The sequence below is a fragment of the Scyliorhinus torazame genome, chromosome 14 (assembly GCF_047496885.1).
Source record: "Scyliorhinus torazame isolate Kashiwa2021f chromosome 14, sScyTor2.1, whole genome shotgun sequence".
Classification (NCBI taxonomy): domain Eukaryota; kingdom Metazoa; phylum Chordata; class Chondrichthyes; order Carcharhiniformes; family Scyliorhinidae; genus Scyliorhinus; species Scyliorhinus torazame.
In genome coordinates this window covers 187,127,654-187,149,235 of record NC_092720.1, presented here as the reverse complement: position 1 = coordinate 187,149,235, position 21,582 = coordinate 187,127,654, and the positions used below count along the sequence as shown (strand labels likewise).

Below are 21,582 nucleotides of genomic sequence, written 5' to 3'. Positions count from 1 at the left end.
GGCCATGCTAAATTGTCCCATAGTGCCCAAAGATGTGCAGGATAGGTTACAGTATCGGGCAAGTGAGTGGACCTAGGCAGGAAGCTCATTCAGAGGGTCAGTGCAGACTCGATGGACTGAATGGCCTCCTAATGCACTGTAGGGAAACCCATTCAAAGAAAGAGAGGGTCTTACGCAAATATATAAGATCTTGAGGGGACTCCTGCCTCCGGATTCCAGATTTATGAATCAAATATAAATCGCTGTTGTTGTCAAGTTATGATTTGAACTCATGTCCCTGGATCATTAGTCCAGGCCTCTGGATCACTAGCGACCCAGTAATATTACCGCGCCCCTTGGATGCTCTGCTTGCTGCTGTGTGCTCCCGTGCTCCTGACACAACCCTGCCAGAATCGTTCAGTACACTTGGTCATCGCCTCAATTGCTGACATGCCACTTTTGGATGGATTGCCGTGGCCTCCAATAAGATATTTCTGCCATAAACCACAGGGTGGAGGAATGAGGTGGGAACCTGCCACTCTCGTCGGTGACAGAAAGTCACCAGCCACCGTCACCACCTTAACCGCGCGGCGTGTGGGGAATATGATCCCATTCCATGCAACAGTCAGGAGAGAAGCTCAGAAGTGAAAAAGGAGATTTCTCCCTCTGTGGTGGTGGCAGAGAAAGGCTCCAACTAAAAACTGTTCCCAACAGTGCCTCGTTAGCATGTTGAGGAGTGAAAATGTATAACAAAAAAGAAAGGAATAGACATGGTCCTCGCATCCATTACCTGCAGAGAAAGGCATGAAGGCCTTGTTCTTCACAAACCTCCCTTCAGCATCCAGGAAGTGAGCCGGATCAAACTCGTTTGGTTTTTTCCATTGAGTTTTATCGAACAGCACCGAGGTGAGGAGAGGAATCACGTACATTCCCTGAAAACAAGCAAAACAATTCTAATTCTGCGCATGCGCCTGACTTCAATGGAGAGTGAATGGGGGGGCGGGAGGGAGGTGTTAAACTGATTATAATTGTCACCATATTGTTGTTAAATGTAACATAATTCCTGATAAGCAAAATGAAAATGTCCAAGTAGCAGCACTTAAAAATTAGTTTTTTTTAAATTTGTTCATGGGATGTGGACATCGCTGTCTGGGACATCATTTATTGCCCATCCCTAATCGCCTTTGAACTAAGTGGTTTATGAGGCCATTTCAGAGGGCATTTTTTAAACTGTCACCACATTGCTGTGAGTCTAGAGTCACATGTAGGCCAGACCGGGTAAGGACGACAGATTTCCTTCCTTAAAAAGAAAATTAGTGAACCAGATGGGTTTTTACAACAATCGACAAATGGTCATCAGTCGATTTTAATCTCTTAATGTTTTTTATTGAATTCAAATATCACCATCTCCAGTGGGGGGATTCGAACCCGGGACCCCAGGGCATGAGCCTGGGTCTCTGGATTATTAGTCCAGTGACAATACCACTCTGTCACTGCCTCCCCTGTTTTTATTTAGAAGGATATTCTGCAAATTGTAAAACTTATACGTCATTCGTCCAGTTAAAACCTACTTTTGGAATGAAATATCCTCTGAAGTGCATGTCCACAGTTGTTGAATGAGGAAGTTTCAAGGGGACAATGTTGGCAAACGTCTGGATTTCATGTATCACCGCGTCAGTGTAGGGCATGCGTTTCCTGTCCTCTGTACTGGGGCATCTTCCAGCTCCTATCACTTGATCAATTTCTTCCTGAACTTTCTCTGAAAAAGAAAGAAAAGCTTGGAATGGAGAAACAGTGCTGGGGAGGCATGGCGTAAAATTTCACCCTGATCAGCAACACAATACGAGAGCTGTCAATTCGGCTGTCCTGTAGCAAGTAAGGCAGGTAAGTCCTTCATAGCGGGAGCGAAGCTGAGCGGGAGAAATCGGGACTGTAGTCTGAGAGGGTAAGTGGTATTTGTGTCTGTGTCTCTGAGCGGGAGAAATCAGGACTGCAGTCTGAGAGGGTAAGTGATATTTGTGTCTGTGTATCTGAGCGGGAGAAATCGGGATTGCAGTCTGAGAAGGTAAGTGGTATTTGTGTCTGTGTCTCTGAGCGGGAGAAATCGGGACTGTAGTCTGAGAGGGTAAGTGGTATTTGTGTCTGTGTCTCTGAGCGGGAGAAATCGGGACTGCAGTCTGAGAGGGTAAGTGGTATTTGTGTCTGTGTCACTGAGCGGGAGAAATCGGGACTGCAGTCTGGGAGGGTAAGTGGTATTTGTGTCTGTGTCTCTGAGCGGGAGAAATCGGGATTGCAGTCTGAGAGGGTAAGTGGTATTTGTGTCTGTGTCTCTGAGCGGGAGAAATCGGGATTGCAGTCTGAGAGGGTAAGTGGTATTTGTGTCTGTGTCTCTGAGCGGGAGAAATCGGGATTGCAGTCTGAGAAGGTAAGTGGTATTTGAGTCTGTGTCTCTGAACGCGAGAAATCTAATTTAAACTAATGTGGCAGGGGGATGGGATCCAATGTAGGAAGTCGGAGGGATGTAAGACAGGGCCAGAAACAAAAAGCAGTAAGAGGGAAAGTGTAAGGCAGAGAAGCCATAGTCAAAAATCAAAAAGGGCCAGAGTGCCGGGTACAGTGACTCAGGAGAGTGTGGAAAGGGAGGTGGCCAATGCAGGATTGAGGGCGTTGTACCTAAATGCGTGCAGTATACGGTACAAGGTAAATGAGCTTGTTGCGCACATTGAAATTGGCCGATACGATGTTGTGGGCATCACAGAGACGTGGCTGCAAGGGGATCAGGGCTGGGATCTAAATATACAAGGATATATGCCCTATCGAAAGGGCAGGCAGATGGGCAAAGGGGGCAGGGTTGCATTGTTAGTAAGGAATGAAGTTAAATCGATAGCAAGGAGCAATATAGGATCAGAAGGCATAGAATCTCTGTGGGTAGAGTTGAGGAATCGCAAAGATAAAAAGACCCTGATGGAGTTATGTACAGGCCCCCTAGCAGTAGTCAGGATGTGGGGCAGAAAATAAATCAGGAGATAGAAAAGACATGCAAAAAGGGCAATATTACAATAAACATGGGGGACTTCAATATGCAGGTGGACTGGGAAAATCAGATTGGTAGTGGATCCTAAGAAATGGAATTTGTGGAATGTCTAAGAGATGTTTTTTTGGAGCAGCTGGTGACACAGCCTACTAGGGAACAGGCAATTCTGGATTTGGTGATGTGTAATGAGGCAGACTTGATTAGGGAACTTGAGGTGAAGGAACCCTTAGGGAGCAGTGACCACAATATGATAGAATTTACCCTGCAGTTTGAGAGGGAGTAGCTGCAATCAGATGTAACGGTATTACAATTAAATAAGGGTAACTACAAAGACATGAGGGAGGAGCTGGCCAGAGTTGATTGGAGAAGGAGCCTAGCACGGAAGACAGTGGAACAGCAATGGCAGGAGTTTTTGGGGGTTATTAGGGAGGCACAACAGAAATTCATCCCAAGGAGGAGGAAACATGCTGAGGGGAGGACAAGGCATCCATGGCTGACAAGGGATGTCAAGGTCAGCATAAAGGCTAAGGAAAAGGCATATGAAGTGGCGAGGATTAGTTGGAAACCAGAGGATTGGGAAGCCTTTAAAAGCGAGCAGAGGATAACTAAAAAAGCAATAAGGGGGGAGAAGATGAAGTATGAGTGCAAGCTAGCTAGTAATATAAAGGAAGATAGGAAGAGATTTTTTTCAATATATAAAAGGTAAGAGAGAGGCAAAAATAGACATTGGACCACTAGAAAATGTGGCTGGAGAAGTAATAATAGGAAACAAAGAAATGGCAGATGAACTGAATAGTTACTTTGCATTAGTCGTCACGGTGGAAGACACCAGTGGGATGCCAGAGCTCCAGGAGAACCAGGGGGCAGAGGTGAGTGCAGTGACCATTACTAAGGAGAAGGTTCTGGGGAAACTGAAAGGTCTGAAGGTGGATAAGTCACCTGGACCGGATGGACTACACCCAGGGTCCTAAAAGAGATAGCTGAGGAAATTGTGGAGGCATTAGTGATGATCTTTCAGGAATCACTGGAAGCAGGAAGGGTCCCAGAGGGCTGGAAGGTGGCTAATGTAACACCACTGTTTAAAAAGGGAGGGAGGCAGAAGACAGGAAATTATAGGCCGGTTAGCCTGACTTCGGTCATTGGTAAGATTTTAGAGTCTGTTATTAAAGATGAGATCGCAAAGCACTTGGAAGTGCATGATAAAATAGGACTGAGTGAGCAAGGCTTTGTCAAAGGGAGGTCGTGTCTGACAAATCTCTTAGAGTTCTTTGAGGAGGTAACAAGCAAGTTAGACACAGGAGAATCAGTAGACGTGATTTATTTAGATTTCCAGAAGTCCTTTGACAAGGTGCCGCATAGGAGACTGTTAAATAAGTTAAAAGCCCATGGTGTTAAGGGTAAGATCCTGGCATAGATAGAGGATTGGCTGACTGGTAGAAGGCAAAGAGTGGGGATAAAGGGGTCTTTTTCAGGATGGCAGCCGGTGACTAGTGGTGTGCCTCAGGGGTCTGTGCTGGGACCACAACTTTTTACAATGTACATGAATGATCTGGAAGAAGGTACTGAAGGCTCTGTTGCTAAGTTTGCAGGTGATACAAAGATCTGTAGAGGGACAGGTAGTATTGAGGAAGCAAGGGGGTTGCAGAAGGACTTGGACAAGCTAGGAGAGTGGGCAATGAAGTGGCAAATGAAATACAATGTGGAAAGTGTGAGGTTATGCACTTTGGAAGGAGGAATCTAGGCATAGACTATTTTCTAAATGGGGAACTGCTTCGGAAAACAGAAGCACAAAGGGACTTGTGAGTCCTTGTTCACGATTCTCTTAAGGTGCAGGTTCAGTCAGCAGTTAAGAAGGCAAATGCAATGTTAGCATTCATGTCAAGAGGGCTAGAATACAAGACCAGGGATGTACTTCTGAGGCTCTCTCAGGCTCTGGTCAGACCCCATTTGGAGTATTGTGAGCAGTTTTGGGCCCCATATCTAAAGAAGGATGTGCTGGCCTTGGAAAGGGTCCAGAGGAGGTTCACAAGAATGATCCCTGGAATGAAGAACTTGTCGTATGAGGAACGTTTGAGGACTCTGGGTCTATACTTCGATGTTGTGGCCATTTCGGAGACATGGATAGGGCAGGGACAGGAATGGTTGTTGCGGGTGGCGGGGTTTAGATATTTCAGTAAGCTCAGGAAGGTGGTAAAAGAGGGGGAGGGGTGGCATTGTTAGTCAAGGACAGTATTACGGTGGCAGAAAGGACGTTTGATGAGGACTCATCTACTGAGGCAGTATGGGCTGAGGTTAGAAACAGGAAAGGAGCGATCACACTGTTAGGGGATTTCTATAGGCCTCTGAAAAGTTCCAGAGATGTAGAGGAAAGGATTGCAAAGATGATTCTGGATAGGAGCGAAAGCATAGTTGTTATGGGGGACTTTAACTTTCCAAATATTGACTGGAAACGCTATAGTTCGAGTACTTTAGATGGGTCCGTTTTTGTCCAATGGGTGCAGGAGGGTTTCCTGACACAGTATGTAGATAGGCCAATGAGAGGCGAGGCCATATTGGATTTGGTACTGGGTAATGAACCAGGGCAGGTGTTAGATTTGGAGGTAGGTGAGCACTTTGGTGATAGTGACCACAATTTGATTACGTTTACTTTAGTGATGGAAAGGGATAGGTATATACCGCAGGGCAAGAGTTATATCTGGGGGAAAGGCAATTATGATGCGATGAGGCAAGACTTAGGATGCATCGGATGGAGAGGAAAACTGCAGGGGATGGGCACAATGGAAATGCAGAGCTTGTTCAAGGAACAGCTACTGCGTGTCCTTGATAAGTATGTACCTGTCAGGCAGGGAGGAAGTGGTCAAGCAAGGGAACCGTGGTTTACTAAAGCAGTTGAAACACTTGTCAAGAGGAAGAAGGAGGCTTATGTAAAGATGAGACATGAAGGTTACAAGTTAGCAAGGAAGGACCAAAAGAGAGAGCTAAGAAGAGCCAGGAGGGGACATGAGATGTCTTTGGCAGGTAGGATCAAGGATAACCCTAAAGCTTTCTATAGATATGTCAGGAATAAAAGAATGACTAGGGTAAGAATAGGGCCAGTCAAGGACAGTAGTGGGAAGTTGTGCTTGGAGTCCGAGGCGATAGGAGAGGTGCTAAATGAATATTTTTCGTCAGTATTCACACAGGAAAAAGACAATGTTGTCGAGGAGAATACTGAGATTCAGGCTACTAGACTAGAAGGGCTTGAGGTTCATAAGGAGGAGCTTTTAGCAATTCTGGAAAGTGTGAAAATAGATAAGTCCCCTGGGCCAGATGGGATTTATCCGAGGATTCTCTGGGAAGCTAGGGAGGAGATTGCTGAGCCTTTGGCTTTGATCTTTAAGTCACCTTTGTCTACAGGAATAGTGCCAGAAGACTGGAGGATAGCAAATGTTGTCCCCTTGTTCAAGAAGGGGTGTAGAGACAACCCCGGTAACTATAGACCAGTGAGCCTTACTTCTGTTGTGGGCAAAATCTTGGAAAGGTTTATAAGAGATAGGGTGTATAATCATCTGGAAAGGAATCATTCGATTAGAGATATTCAACACGGTTATGTGAAGGGTAGGTCGTGCCTCACAAACCTTATTGAGTTCTTTGAGAAGGTGACCAAACAGGTGGATGAGGGTAAAGCAGTTGATATGGTGTATATGGATTTCAGTAAAGCGTTTGATAAGGTTCCCCACGGCAGGCTACTGCAGAAAATTCGGAGGCATTGGATTCAGGGTGATTTAGCAGTTTGGATCAGAAATTGGCTAGCTGGAAGAAGACAAAGGGAGAGTGGTGGTTGATGGGAAGTGTTCAGACTGGAGTCCAGTTACTAGTGGTGCACCACAAGGATCTGTTTTGGGGCCACTGCTGTTTGTCATTTTTATAAATGGAGGAGGGCGTAGAAGGATGGGTGAGTAAATTTGCAGATGACACTAAAGTCGGTGGAGTTGTGGACAGTGTGGAAGAATGTTACAAGTTTCAGAGGGTCATAGATAAGCTGCAGCGCTGGGCTGAGAGGTGGCAAATGGAGTTTAATGCAGAAAAGTGTGAGGTGATTCATTTTGGAAGGAATAACAGGAAGACAGAGTACTGGGCTAATGGTAAGATTCTTGGCAGTGTGGATGAGCAGAGAGATCTCGGTGTCCATGTACATAGATCCCTGAAAGTTGCCACCCAGGTTGAGAGGGTTGTTAAGAAGGCGTACGGTGTGTTAGCTTTTATTGGTAGAGGGATTGAGTTTTGGAGCCATGAGGTCATGTTGCAGCTGTACAAAACTCTGGTGCGGCCGCATTTGGAGTATTGCGTGCAATTCTGGTCGCCGCATTATAGGAAGGATGTGGAAGCATTGGAAAGGGTGCAGAGGAGATTTACCAGAATGTTGCCTGGTATGGAGGGAAGATCTTATGAGGAAAGGCTGAGGGACTTGAGGCTGTTTTCGTTAGAGAGAAGAAGGTTTAGAGGTGACTTAATTGAGGCACACAAGATGATCAGAGGATTGGATAGGGTGGACAGTGAAAGCCTTTTTCCTCGGATGGTGATGTCCAGCACGAGGGGACATAGCTTTAAATTGAGGGAAGATAGATATAAGACAGATGTCAGAGGTAGGTTCTTTACTCAGAGAGTAGTAAGGGCGTGGAATGCCCTGCCTGCAACAGTAGTGGACTCGCCAACACTAAGGGCATTCAAATGGTCATTGGATAGACATATGGACGATAAGGGAATAGTGTAGATGGGCTTTAGAGTGGTTTCACAGGTCGGCACAACATCGAGGACCGAAGGGCCTATACTGCGCTGTAATGTTCTATCTATCTATCTATATACTCGTTGGAGTTTAGAAGGATGAGAGGGGATCTTATTGAAACGTACAAGATACTGCGAGGCCTGGATAGAATGGACGTGGAGAGGATGTTTCCACTTGTCGGAAAAACTAGAACCAGAGGACGCCATCTCAGATTAAAGAGACGACTTTAAAACAGAGATGAGGAGGAATTTTTTCAGCCAGAGGGTGGTGAATGTGTGGAACTATTTGCCGCAGAAGGTTGTGGAGACCAATTCACTGAGTGTCTTTAAGACAGAGATAGATAGGTTCTTGATTGATAAGGGGATCAGGGGTTATGGGGAGAAGGCAGAAGAATGTGGATGAGGAAATATCAGCCATGATTGAATGGCAGAGCAGACTCGATGGGCCAAATGGCCTAATTCTGCTCTTAAGTCTTATGTCTAAATTGGGACTGCAGTCTGAGGAGGTAAGTGGTATTTGTGTCTGTGTCTCTGAGCAGGAGAAATCGGGACTGCAGTCTGAGAGGGTAAGTGCTATTTGTGTCTGTGTCTCTGAGCGGGAGAAATCAGGACTGCAGTCTGAGAGGGTAAGTGGTATTTGTGTCTGTGTCACTGAGCGGGAGAAATCGGGACTGTAGTCTGAGAGGGTAAGTGGTATTTGTGTCTGTGTCTCTGAGCGGGAGAAGTCGGGACTGCAGTCTGAGAGGGTAAGTGCTATTTGTGTCTGTGTCTCTGAGCAGGAGAAATCAGGACTTCAGTCTGAGAGGGTAAGTGGTATTTGTGTCTGTGTCTCTGAGCGGGAGAAGTCGGGACTGCAGTCTGAGAGGGTAAGTGGTATCTGTGTCTGTGTCTCTGAGCGGGAGAAATCAGGACTGCAGTCTGAGAGGGTAAGTGGTATCTGAGTCTGTGTCTTTGAGCGGGAGAAATCGGGATTGCAGTCTGAGAGGGTAAGTGCTATTTGTGTCTGTGTCTCTGAGTGGGAGAAATCGGGACTGCAGTCTGAGAGGGTAAGTGGTATCTGAGTCTGTGTCTCTGAGCGGGAGAAATCAGGACTGCAGTCTGAGAGGGTAAGTGCTATTTGTGTCTGTGTCTCTGAGCGGGAGAAATCGGGACTGCAGTCTGAGAGGGTAAGTGGTATTTGTGTCTGTGTCTCTGAGCGGGAGAAATCGGGACTTCAGTCTGAGAGGGTAAGTGGTATTTGTGTCTGTGTCACTGGGCGGGAGAAATCGGGATTGCAGTCTGAGAGGGTAAGTGCTATTTGTGTCTGTGTCTCTGAGCGGAAGAAATCGGGACTGCAGTCTGAGAGGGTAAGTGGTATCTGAGTCTGTGTCTCTGAGCGGGAGAAATCGGGACTGCAGTCTGAGAGGGTAAGTGCTATTTGTGTCTGTGTCTCTGAGCGGGAGAAATCAGGACTGCAGTCTGAGAGGGTAAGTGGTATTTGTGGGTTTTCACATTGTGGGGGGGACGACGACAAAGTGACGCCACAGTAAAATTGTGACCTGATTGGCTGGTAGGGAATCTGTATTAAATTTGAAACAAAAACATTGAATAAAAACAATTAAAACTAATTACTTAGTAACTAAACCTGAGGGCAGAGATTAGTGTTTAGCATTCACTTTCACAGTAAAGTTCTGGTGCCAGGGACCATAATGATTTCAGTAATTATTTTGAATTAATTAACTAGTGCTTAAATGTCACTCAGCGTGGTGCAGTGCTCTAACTGTGAGATGTGGGAGATCCATGACACTTCCAGCGTTCCGATCGACTACATCTGCAGCAAGTGTAACCAATGGCAGCTCCTCACAGACCACGTGGTTCGGTTGGAGTAGCAGTTGGATGCAATTAGGAGCATGCAGGTGGCGGAAAGCATCATAGATCGGAGTTATAGAGACGTGGCCACACCCAAGGTGCAGGCAGACAGATGGGTGACTGCTAGAAAGGGCAGGCAGACAGCGCAGGAATCCCCTGTGGCTGCCCCCCTCTCTAACAGGTATACCGTTTTGGATACTGTTGGGGCGGATAACCTATCAGGGGCAAACAACATCAGCCTGAACAGTGGCACCACAACTGGCTCTGTTGCTCAGCAGGGGAGAGCAAAGTGCAGGAGAGCGATAGTCATAGAGGACTCTATATAATAAGGGGCACAGGTGTGCATGGGAAAGCGACTCCAGGGTGGTATGTTGCCTCCCTGGTGCCAGGGTCCACGATGTCTCTGAACGAACACAGGACATCGTGAAGAGGGAGGCTGAACAGCCAGAGTTCGTAGTACACATAGGAACTAATGGCATAGGCAGGAAGAGTGATGAGGTCCTGCAGAAGGAGCTCAGGGAGTTAGGCGATAATCTAAAAAACAGGACCTCCCAGGTTGTAATCTCAGGATTACTTCTGTGCCACGTGCCAGTGAGGCTAGAAATAGGAGGATAGTGCAGCTAAATACGTGGTTGAACTGGTGGTGTAGGAGGGAGGTTTCAGATTTCTGGACCACTGGGATCTCTTCCAGGGCAGGTGTGATCTGTACAAGAAGGACGGGTTGCATCTAAACTGCTTGCACCAATATCCTGGCTGAGAGGTTTGCTCGAGTCACTCGGGAGGATTTAAACTAGTATGGCAGTGGGGTGGGAACCAGACCGCTAGCTTAGAAGGTGGAGTAACTGAAGGGGAAATAGAGAACAAAAATAAGAGAATAACATCACCCTGTCTGCTCAAACTCAGCGGTTTGAAGTGTATTTGTTTCAATGCCAGAAGAATAGCACTAAGGCAGATGAACTTAGGGCACTTATCAGTACTTGAAATCATGATGTTGTGGCTATCACAGAAACATTGTTAAAGGAAGGGCAGGATTTGCAGCTGAGCATTGGAGGATATAGATGCTTCAGGCGAGATAGAGGGGGATGTAAATGGGGTGGGAGAGAAGCATGACTTGTTAAGGAGAATATTATAGCCGTACTGCAGGAGGACACCTTGGAGGGCTCATACAATGAGGCAATCTGGGTAAAGCTCAGGAACAGGACTGGGGCAATCACAATGTTGGGTGTTTATTACAGGCTCCTCAACTGCCAGCGAGAGATAGAGGAGCAGATAGAGAGATATTGGATAGGTGCAAAAGTAACAGGGTTGTTGTGGTAGGGGATGTTAAGTTCCCCTATATTGACTGGGACTCACTTGGTGCTGGGGCTTTGGATGGGCAGAGTTTGCAAGGTGTATCCAGAAAGCCTTCTTGATGCAATATGTAGATAGTCTAACTAGGGAAGGGGCAGTACTGGATCTGGTACTGGGGAATAAGCCTGGACCGGTGGTTGAGGTTTCAGTAGGGGAACATTTTGGGAATAGTGAGCACAATTCCGTACGTTTTAGGGTAATTTTGGACAGGGATGAAGGTAACCCTGTCGTTAAGGTGCTAAAGCGGGGAAAGGCAAATTACGATAACATTTGACACGAATTGAAGAATTTGGATTGGATGCGGCTGTTGGATAGTAAATCAACATCGGGCATGTGGGAGTCTTTCAAGCGACAGTTGATTAGGATTCAGGAAAGTCACGTTCCTGAGAGAACGAAGGATAAGTGTGGGAAGTTTAGGGAGCCTTGCATTAAGAGGGACATTGTGAACTCATCAAAAAGAAAAAGGAGGCTTTTGTACGGTCTAGAAGGTTGGGGACCCTTGAGGAGTATCGAGAAAGTAGGAAGGTACTGAAGCTGGAAATTTGAGGGTCAGGAGGGGTCATGAAAAGTCCTTGGCAAGTAGGATTAAGGTGAATCCCAAAGCTTTTTATTCATATGTTAAAATGCAAGAGGATGGCCAGGGAAAGGATTGAACCACTTAAGGACAATGGGGGGAATCAATGTGTTGAGCCAGAGGAAATGGGTGAGGTACTAAATGAGTACTGTGCATCAGTGTTCGCCAAAGAAAGTGACTTTGTGGAAGATGATTCTTGGTTAGGATGTGTGGACAGTCTGGATCATCTTAACATTGAAAAGGAGGTATTGGGTCTTTTAAAAGATATTAAGGTAGATAAGTGTCCTGGGCCGGCTGGGATTTACCCCAGAATACTCAGGGAAGCAAGGGAGGAAATTACTGGGGCCTTAACTGACATATTTGTATCCTCATGGCTGTGACTGGAGAATAGCTAATGTGGTCTCGCTGTTTAAGAAAGGTAGCAGGGATAATCCTGGAAACTATAGGCTGGTGAGCCTCACATCAGTAATAGGTAAATTATTGGAGAGAATTCTCAGGGACAGGATTTACAACCATTTGGAAACAAATGGACTCAGAAGCGAAAGACAGCATGGTTTTGTGAAGGGAAGGTCATGCCTCACTAACTTGATTGAGTTTATTGAGGAGGTGACAAAGATGATTGATGAGGGGAGGGTGGTAGATTTTGTTTACATGGACTTCAGTAAAGTCTTTGACAAGATGCCTCATGGCAGACTGGTATAAAAGGTGGAGTCAGACAGAATCAGAGGTGAGGTGGTAAGATGGATACAGAACTGGCTCGGTCACAGAAGGCAAAGGGTAGCAGAAGAAGGGTGTTTTTCTGAACGGGTTGTGACTTCTGGTGTTCCTCAGGGATCTGTGCTTTGGCCTCTGTTGTTTGTAGTGTACATAAACGACTTGGAAGAAAATGTAGCTGGTCTGATTAGTAAGTTTGCGGATGACACCAAGGTTGGTGGAGTGGCAGATAGTGTTGAGGAAGGTCAGAAGATACAGCAGGACATAGATAGGTTGGAGACTTGGGCAAACAAATGGCAAATGGGGTTTAATCTGGACAAATGTGAGGTAATGCATTTTGCTAGGTCTAATATAGAGAGGAAATAGATCGTAAATGGCAAAACCCTTAGGAATATAGAAAGTCAGAGAGATCTGGGAGTGCCGGTCCACAGATCTTTGAAGGTGGCAACACAAGTGGACAAGGTAGTCAAGAAAGAATACGGAATGCTTTCCTTCATTGGATGGGGCATCGAGTATAAAAACTGGCAAGTCATGCGACAGTTGTATAGAACCTTGGTAAGGCCGTACTTGGAATATTGCGCACAATTCTGGCTGCAATGCTACCAGAAGAGTGTGGAGGCTTTGGAAAGGGTGCAGAGGAGGTTTACCAGGATGTTGCCTGGTCTGGAGGGTATTAGCTTAAGGGCAGCACAGTAGCATAGTGGTTAGCACAATTGCTTCACAGCTCCAGGGTCCCAGGTTCGATTCCCGGCTTGGGTCACTGTCTGTGCGGAGTCTGCACGTTATCCCCGTGTCTGCGTGGGTTTCCTCTGGGTGCTCCGGTTTCCTCCCACAGTCCAAAGATGTGCAGGTTAGGTGGATTGGCCATGCTAAATTGCCGTTAGTGTCCAAAATTGGCCTTAGTTTTGGGTGGGGTTATTGGGTTATGGGAATAGGGTGGGGATGTGGGCTTGGGTAGGGTGCTCTTTTCAAGAGCTGGTGCAGACTCGATGGGCTGAATGGCCTCCTTCTGCACTGTAAATTCTATGATCTATGACCTATGAGCTATGTGGAGATGCTGAATAGACTCGGACTGTTTTCATTAGAAAGACGGAGGTTGAGGGTGACCTGATAGAAATCTACAAGATTTTGAGCAGCATGGATAGGGTGGATGGGCAGGCACTCTTTCCCAGGGTGGAGGGGTCAGTCACCAGTGGGCATAGGTTTAAGGTCCATGGGGCAATGTTTAGAGGAGATGTGCGAGGCAGGTTTTTTACGCAGAGGGTGGTGAGTGCATGGAACGCGTTGCCAGGGGAGGCTGTGGAAGTAGATACATTAACGGCGTTCAAAAGGCATCTTGACAAATACATGGATAGGATGGGTATAGAGGGATACGGCACAAGGAAGTGCTGTGGGTTTTGGCAAAAATTGGTATCGCGACTGGTACAGGCTTGGAGAGCCAAGGACCTGTTCCTGTGCTGAATTGTTGTTTGTTCTTTGTTATGTTTCCTCTTCAATATTCAGCTTCCATGAATTTGAAAAGATCAAAAGCCAAGACTGATGTAGCGTTGCCAATGGAGCACTAAATCTTTTTTTAATAAGAAATTTAGAGTACCCAATTATTTTCTTTTCCAATTAAGGGGCAATTTAGTGTGGCCAATCCACTTAACTTGCACATCTTTATGTTGTGGGGGTGAGACCCACGCAGACATGGGGAGAATGTGCAAACTCCTCACAGACAGTAACCCGGGGCCGGGATCGAACCCGTGTCCTCAGCGCAGTAGGCAGCAGTGCTAACCACTGCCCCACCGTGCCGTCCCTATGGAGCACTAAACTTAAAGGTATATTTTATGGTTTGCTGGAGAACACCTCTAAAATAATGCAGTGCTGCCATCTTTAAATAGTCACTAAAATACCCCCAGATCCTGCAGTGCCCTTGGTGGCTTTTCAACTATTTTGTGTTTGTGAGAATTCATTGTGTCCTTAAATTAATTTTGTACTAAAGAGCTTGTTAATTAAATTAAGGCTCATTGGATTGAAGGGTCAGTGCCCAATTGGATTATTAAAAATTGGCTCAAGAACAGGAAACAGTGAGTTGTGTTAAAGAAAAACAAGTTACTGCGGATTTTGGAAATCTGAAATAAGCTCAGAAAAAGCTGGAAAAACTCAGCAATTCTGGCAGCGTCTGCGGAGAGGGAAACCGAGGGGTAAATATTCCGATCCCGCCCACCAAGGGAATCGTCATGGGCAGGACGGACAATTTAACGGACTATTAAAATGTCTGTTGACCTCGGGCTGGAATTTCCGGCCCCCAGACAGATGGGACTGGAAAATTCAAGCCCAGGATTAACATTTCACGTCTACATGACTCTTCTTCGGAGTTAAAGAGAGGTAGAAATGTGATGTATTTTAAGGTGTTCTCTCATGCCCGCATGTCTGTCCTTGGCCTGCTACAATGTTCCAGTGAAGCCCAACGCAAACTGGGGGAACAACACCTTAGGCTAAAGAAACTGCATCGACTCTCACAAACTTCTACAGATGTGCGATACAGAGCATCCTATCCGGCTGCATCACAGCCTGGTATGGCAACTGCTCGGTTCAAGATCGCAAGAAACTGCAGAGTGTGGTGAACTCAGCCCAACGCATCACACAATGTTGCCATCCCCATATTGATTCTGTATACACCTCCCGCTGCCTCAGGAAGACAGACAACATTATCAGAGACCCCTCCCACCCAGGCATTGCCTTCTTACAGACCCTTCCATCAGGCAGAAGGTACAGACGTCTGATGACCCGCACATTCAGACATAGGAACAGCTTCTTCCCCACAGCTACTAGACTCCTCAACGACCCCCCCTCGGACTGATCTGTTCCTGTAAGAACACTACTCACGACGCCCTATGCTGCTCTTGCTCATGTATTTGCTTTGTTTGGCCCCTTGTTCCGCACTGTAACCAATCACTGTTTTGTCGATGTACCATTTGCCAATGTTTCCTGTTGATTATTCTTTTTTTTTTAAATATATTTTATTCAAATTTTTCGGCCAAACAAAACAGTACAAAGGTTTTTCCCCCTTTTACAACAATAAAACAATATAAATAACAGTGACCGTTTTTAACAAATAAATAAATAATATATAAACTAAATGGCAACTGCCATAACAAAAATAATAACTCTCCCAAATAATAGAATCAAGCAATCCAATATACATAACCAAGTATAAATATCTATACAAAAACACCCCTGAGGACCCACCCGAGCCCTCCCCCCTCCCCCCTTCCCCCCTGGGTTGCTGCTGTTACCTTCCCATTTCCTTTATCGTTCTGCGAGGTAGTTAATGAACGGTCGGCACCGCCTGGTGAACCCTTGAGCCGAACCCCTTAGTGCGAACTTTATCCGTTCTAGTTTTATAAACCCTGCCATGTCGTTTATCCAGGTCTCCACGCCCGGGGGTTTGGCTTCCTTCCACATAAGCAATATCCTTCGCCAGGCTACTAGGGACGCAAAGGCCAAGACATCAGCCTCTTTCGCCTCCTGCACTCCCGGCTCTTCTGCAACCCCGAATATAGCCAACCCCCAGCTTGGCTCGACCCGGACCCCCACCACCTTCAAAAGCACATTCGCCACCCCCACCCAGAACCCCTGCAGTGCCGGGCATGACCAAAACATGTGGGTGTGGTTTGCTGGGCTCCTCGAGCATCTCCCACACCTATCCTCTACCCCAAAAAATTTACTGAGCCTTGCTCCGGTCATATGCGCCCTGTGCAAAACATTGAATTGTATCAGGCTAAGCCTGGCGCACGAGGACGAAGAGTTTACCCTATGTTGGGCGTCTGCCCACAGCCCCTCTTCAATCTCTTCCCCCAGCTCTTCTTCCCATTTTCCCTTCAGCTCATCCACCATGATCTCCCCCTCGTCTCTCATTTCCCTGTATATATCCGACACCCTACCATCCCCCACCCATGTCCCTGAGATCACTCTATCCTGAATCTCCTGCGTCGGGAGCTGTGGGAATTCCCTCACCTGTTGCCTCGCAAAAGCCCTCAGTTGCATGCACCAAAATGCATTCCCTTGGGGCAACCCATATTTTTCCGTCAGCGCTCCCAGACTCGCAAACGTCCCGTCTAGGAACAGATCCCTCAGTTGCACAATCCCAGCTCTCTGCCATGCTCTAAATCCCCCATCTATTCTCCCTGGGACAAACCTATGATTATTTCTTATCGGGGACCGCACCGAGGCTCCCGTCATTCCCCTATGTCGTCTCCACTGCCCCAAAATTTTTTGCGTTGCCACCACCACTGAACTTGTGGTGTATTTCTTCGGGGAGAACGGCAACGGCGCCGTCACCAGTGCTTGTAGGCTGGTTCCTTTGCAGGACGCCATCTCCAATCTCTTCCACGTCGCTCCCTCCCCTTCTCCCATCCACTTACACACCATTGAGATATTGGCGGCCCAATAGTACTCACTTAAGCTCGGTAGTGCCAGTCCCCCCCTATCCCTGCTACGCTGCAAAAACCGCCTCCTCACTCTCGGGGTCTTCCCAGCCCACACAAAACTCATGACACTTTTCTCGATTTTCTTGAAAAAAGCCTTCGTGACCATCACCGGGAGGCACTGAAACACAAAAAGGAATCTCGGGAGGACTACCATTTTGACCGCCTGCACCCTACCCACCAGTGACAGGGGCACCATGTCCCATCTCTTAAAATCCTCCTCCATCTGTTCCACCAATCGTGTTAGATTTAACCTATGTAAGGTTCCCCAACTCCTGGCTATCTGAATCCCTAAGTACCGGAAATCTCTTGTTACCTTCCTCAGCGGTAAATCATCTATTCCCCTACTCTGCTCCCCCGGATGCACCACAAACAACTCACTCTTCCCCATATTCAATTTGTACCCCGAGAATTCCCCAAACTCCCTGAGTGTCTGCATTATCTCAGGCATCCCCTCCACTGGGTCCGCAACATACAGCAATAAATCATCTGCATACAATGATACCCGGTGTTCTTCTCCTCCCCTAAGTACTCCCCTCCACTTCCTGGAGCCCCTCAATGCTATGGCCAGGGGCTCAATTGCCAATGCAAACAGTAACGGAGACAGGGGACACCCCTGCCTCATCCCTCTATAAAGATGGAAGTAGTCAGACCTCTGCCTGTTCGTGATCACACTTGCCACCGGGGCCCTATATAGCAGCTGTACCCATCCAATAAACCCTTCTCCAAAACCAAACCTCCTCAACACTTCCCACAGGTAGTCCCACTCCACTCTGTCGAATGCTTTCTTGGCATCCATCGCCACCACTATCTCCGCCTCCCCCTCTGGTGGGGGAATCATCATCACGCCTAGCAGCCTCCGTATGTTCGTGTTCAGCTGTCTCCCCTTAACGAACAGAGTTTGATCCTCGTGGACCACCCCCGGGACACAATCCTCTATCCTCGTCGCCATCACCTTGGCCAGGAGCTTAGCATCCACGTTCAAAAGGGAAATGGGCCTGTAGGACCCACACTGCAGCGGGTCTTTTTCCTTCTTCAAAAGTAACGATATTGTCGCCTCCGACATAGTCGGGGGCAGCTTCCCCCTTTCCCTGGCCTCATTAAAGGTTCTCGTCAAAAGCGGGGCCAGTAGGTCCATATATTTCCTATAAAATTCCACCGGGAACCCATCCGGTCCCGGGGCCTTCCCCGCCTGCATGCTCCCAATCCCCTTTATCACCTCCTCCACCTCAATCTGTGCTCCCAGTCCCGCCCTCTCCTGCTCCTCCACCTTCGGGAATTCCAGCTGATCCAGGAAATGCATCATCCCAGTTCGGGGCGTATACGTTCACCAGAACCACCGCCTCCCCTTGCAATCTGCCACTCACCATCACGTATCTACCCCCACTGTCCGCTACTATGGTCTTTGCCTCAAACAGTACCTGTTTCCCCACTAAAATAGCCACCCCCCTATGCTTCGTATCTAGACCTGAATGAAACACCTGTCCCACCCATCCTTTACGTAGTCGAACCTGGTCTGTCCGTTTCAGGTGCGTCTCCTGCAACATAACCACATCTGCCTTTAATTTCTTTAGGTGTGCGAGTACCCGTGCCCTTTTAATCGGCCCATTCAGCCCTCTCACGTTCCACGTGATCAGCCGGGTTGGGGGGCTCTTTACCCCCCCCGCCCTATCGACTAGCCATCCCCTTTTTTAACCCAGCTCCTTACCCGGTTCCCACGTACCCATATATCCCACCGACGGTGCCCTCCCGTCTCGACCACCCCGCCCCATAACAGCTCCCCCTTCCCCTTAGCAGCAGCAAACCAGTTAACTCCCTCCCCCCCCTCCGCTAGATCCCCCTCGAGCGTAATTACACCCCCCATGTTACTCCCAGAAGTCAGCAAACTCTGGCTGACCTCGGCTTCCCCGTTTGCCCTCGGCCTCTCACTGTGCGAGGCCCCCACCTTCCTGCGTCCCTGTTCCCGCCATAATTACCCTAGCGCAGGAGCAACTCACGCGTTTCCCACTCGGCCCCGCCCCTAATGGCGCAGTTCCCTTCTCCTTCCCCTTTCCTTCCCACCGGCGCCCACAGTTCCTCATACTCCCCGCCCCCCCAACGAGGGGAAGAGAGAAAAGTTACAGGATTGAAACCTCGCCCCACATAATCACCCCACCACTTTATCCCAGAAGCTCTTTCTCTCGCCAGACTATTCCAACTTCTCGTCCACAATGAATGTCCACGCCTCTTCTGCCGTCTCAAAGTAGCGGTGCTTCCCTTGGTGTGCGACCCACAGTCTCGCCGGTTGCAAAATTCCAAATTTAACCTTCTTTTTGTGAAGCACCGCCTTAGCCCGATTGAAACTTGCCCTCCTTCTCGCCACCTCCGCACTCCAATCCTGGCATACGCGGATCACCGCGTTCTCCCACCTACAGCTCCGAGTTTTCTTCGCCCATCTTAGGACCATCTCTCTGTCGTTGTAGCGGTGGAACCTCAGCACTATGGCTCGAGGTATTTCTCCAGCCTTTGGTCTTCGCGCCAGGACTCGATAAGTTCCCTCCACCTCCAAAGGGCCCGTCGGGGCCTCCGATCCCATTAGCGAGTGAAGCATCGTGCTCACATATGCCCCGACGTCCGCCCCCTCTGCGCCTTCGGGAAGACCCAAGACTCTTAAATTCTTCCTCCTCGAATTATTCTCCAGGGCTTCCAACCTCTCCACACACCTTTTGTGCTGTGCCTCGTGCGTCTCTGTCCTTACCACCAGGCCCTGTATTTCATCTTCATTTTCAGCAGCCTTTGCCTTCACGACCCGAAGCTCCAGCTCCTGGGTCCTCTGCGCCTCCTTTAGCCCTTCAATCGCCTGTAGCATCGGGGCCTACACCTCCTTCTTCAGCTCTTCCACACAACGCCGCAGGAACTCTTGTTGCTCCGGGCCCCATACCAAACTGCCACCTTCCGACGCCATCTTGCTTCGAGCTTCCCTTCCTTGCCGCTGCTCCAAAGGATCCACTGCAATCCGGCCGCTATCCTCTCCTTTTTCCATATCTTTCCGGGGGGATTCCCTTCTATTTCACCGCACAGTGATTTTGGTCGTTAAAAATTGCCGTTGGGGCTCCTAATAAGAGCCCAAAAGTCCGTTCCAACGGGAGGTGCTGAAACGTGTGACTCAGCTGGTCATCGCCGCACCCGGAAGTCCTGTTGATTATTCTTGTGTCTTCTATGTACGTACTGTGTACGTTCCCTCGGCTGCAGAAAAATACTTTTCACCGTACTTCGATACATGTGACAATAAATCAAATCAAATCAAATCAAATCATGATTCTCCCAAAAATACTCTATGTCCGGGAGTTTAGGGAGCGTTTGGTGGAGTGTTTCTCGGCGGCTGTAGTTAGAGTATTCAATTTTTTTTCCCCCAATTAAGGGGCAATTTAATGTCGCCAATCCACCTAACCTGCACATCTTTGGGTTGTGGGGGTGAAACCCACGCAGACATGGGGAGAATGTGCAAACTCCACACGGACAGTGACCCAGGCTGGGATTCGAACCCGGGTCCTCAGCATCGCAGTCCCATTGCTAACCACTGCGCCACATGCCACCATTTCTTCTGGCCTTGGGGAGGTTGTCGCCGCCGAGGCTTTAGCTCATCAGCAGGACAGGGTCCTCGCAGATCGTGGCTGAGTTTCGGAATGCTGCCCTGATCATTTCCTCTGCCCCCCCCCCCGCCTTTTCAGGCTCCCACTCACCCAACGACAACCAGGCACCCTGGCACTGCCAACCTGGTGCCATGGCAGTGCCCTACCAGTGCCACCTAGGCACTCTGGCAGTGCAAGGCAGGCACTGACAGGTTGCCAGACTGGCAGTGCCAAAGTTCCCAGGTGCCATAGGGAGATCCAGGGTACCAGCCTGCGCTGTTCCCGATCACCTGGAGCTCTCCACTGACCTGGGACTTCCCTCCAGGTGCTGTTACACCTGGACCAAGTTAGTGTGAGCCAGTGTTAAATGGCACCCTGGCGAGGTCTCGCAGTTGTGGCCGTTGAGTCTCGGGCACCGGGAGAATCCCGTGGATGTATATTTATATCAGCCACTCAGCTCATTTAAATATGCTGATCTGGGTCGTGCCCCTTAGTGTCCAATAGGTGGGGTTACGGCGATAGGTGGGTGAGTGGCCTCTTTATATCATCACAACCTGCCTTCCTTCCCTTTTTGTATCATCTGTAAATTTGGCCACAGTACACTCTGTTCCTTCCTCCAAATCATTCATAGATAATGTGAACAGCTGCAGTCCCAGCACTAATCCCTGTCGCACTCCAATGGTTGTTGCCGGCCAACCTGAGAAAGACGCCCCTTATCACTACTCATGGCGTCCTGTTAGTCAGCCTCAGAGATCGTATGTAAACAAGACCTCATTAGGTAACGTTTCCTGATTTCTCATCAGACAACACCACAACAAAGCAACAGGAGAGATGTTAATGATTTCTCACTCTGAATTTCTGGATATTTCATCATTAGAAGAAGTCCCCAGCAGATGGTCGTGGCGGTGGTTTCCGTACCGGCACCGAACAGGTCAATGGTCGTAGCCAGCGAATCCCTCCTCTCAAATTCCGAATCTTGGCCTCTTGATTCCTTCAGGACAAAGGGAATAAAGGAGAATGTACTGCATTCTGCAGGAAAATGTCTGGGCACATACCAACTGCAAGGCCAACCTGTGTAACCCAGAGCTGTGGCCCTCTCACCTCATAAGTTCAAGTCGCACTTTGCAAACTTGAGCAAATAATCTGGGCTGGCATTTCAGTGCCGTTCTGAGGGAGTGCTGCATCGTCAAATGTTCAAATGAGGTCAGATGGATGTAAAAAGATCACATGGAACCA

At 48.2% G+C, this 21,582-nt stretch overlaps 1 pseudogene; it reads right to left on the bottom strand.

Annotated features, from left to right (window-relative positions):
* Positions 1–21,582, bottom strand: part of LOC140390278 (cytochrome P450 2K1-like) — a 166,446-nt pseudogene that overhangs the window by 2,927 nt on the left and 141,937 nt on the right.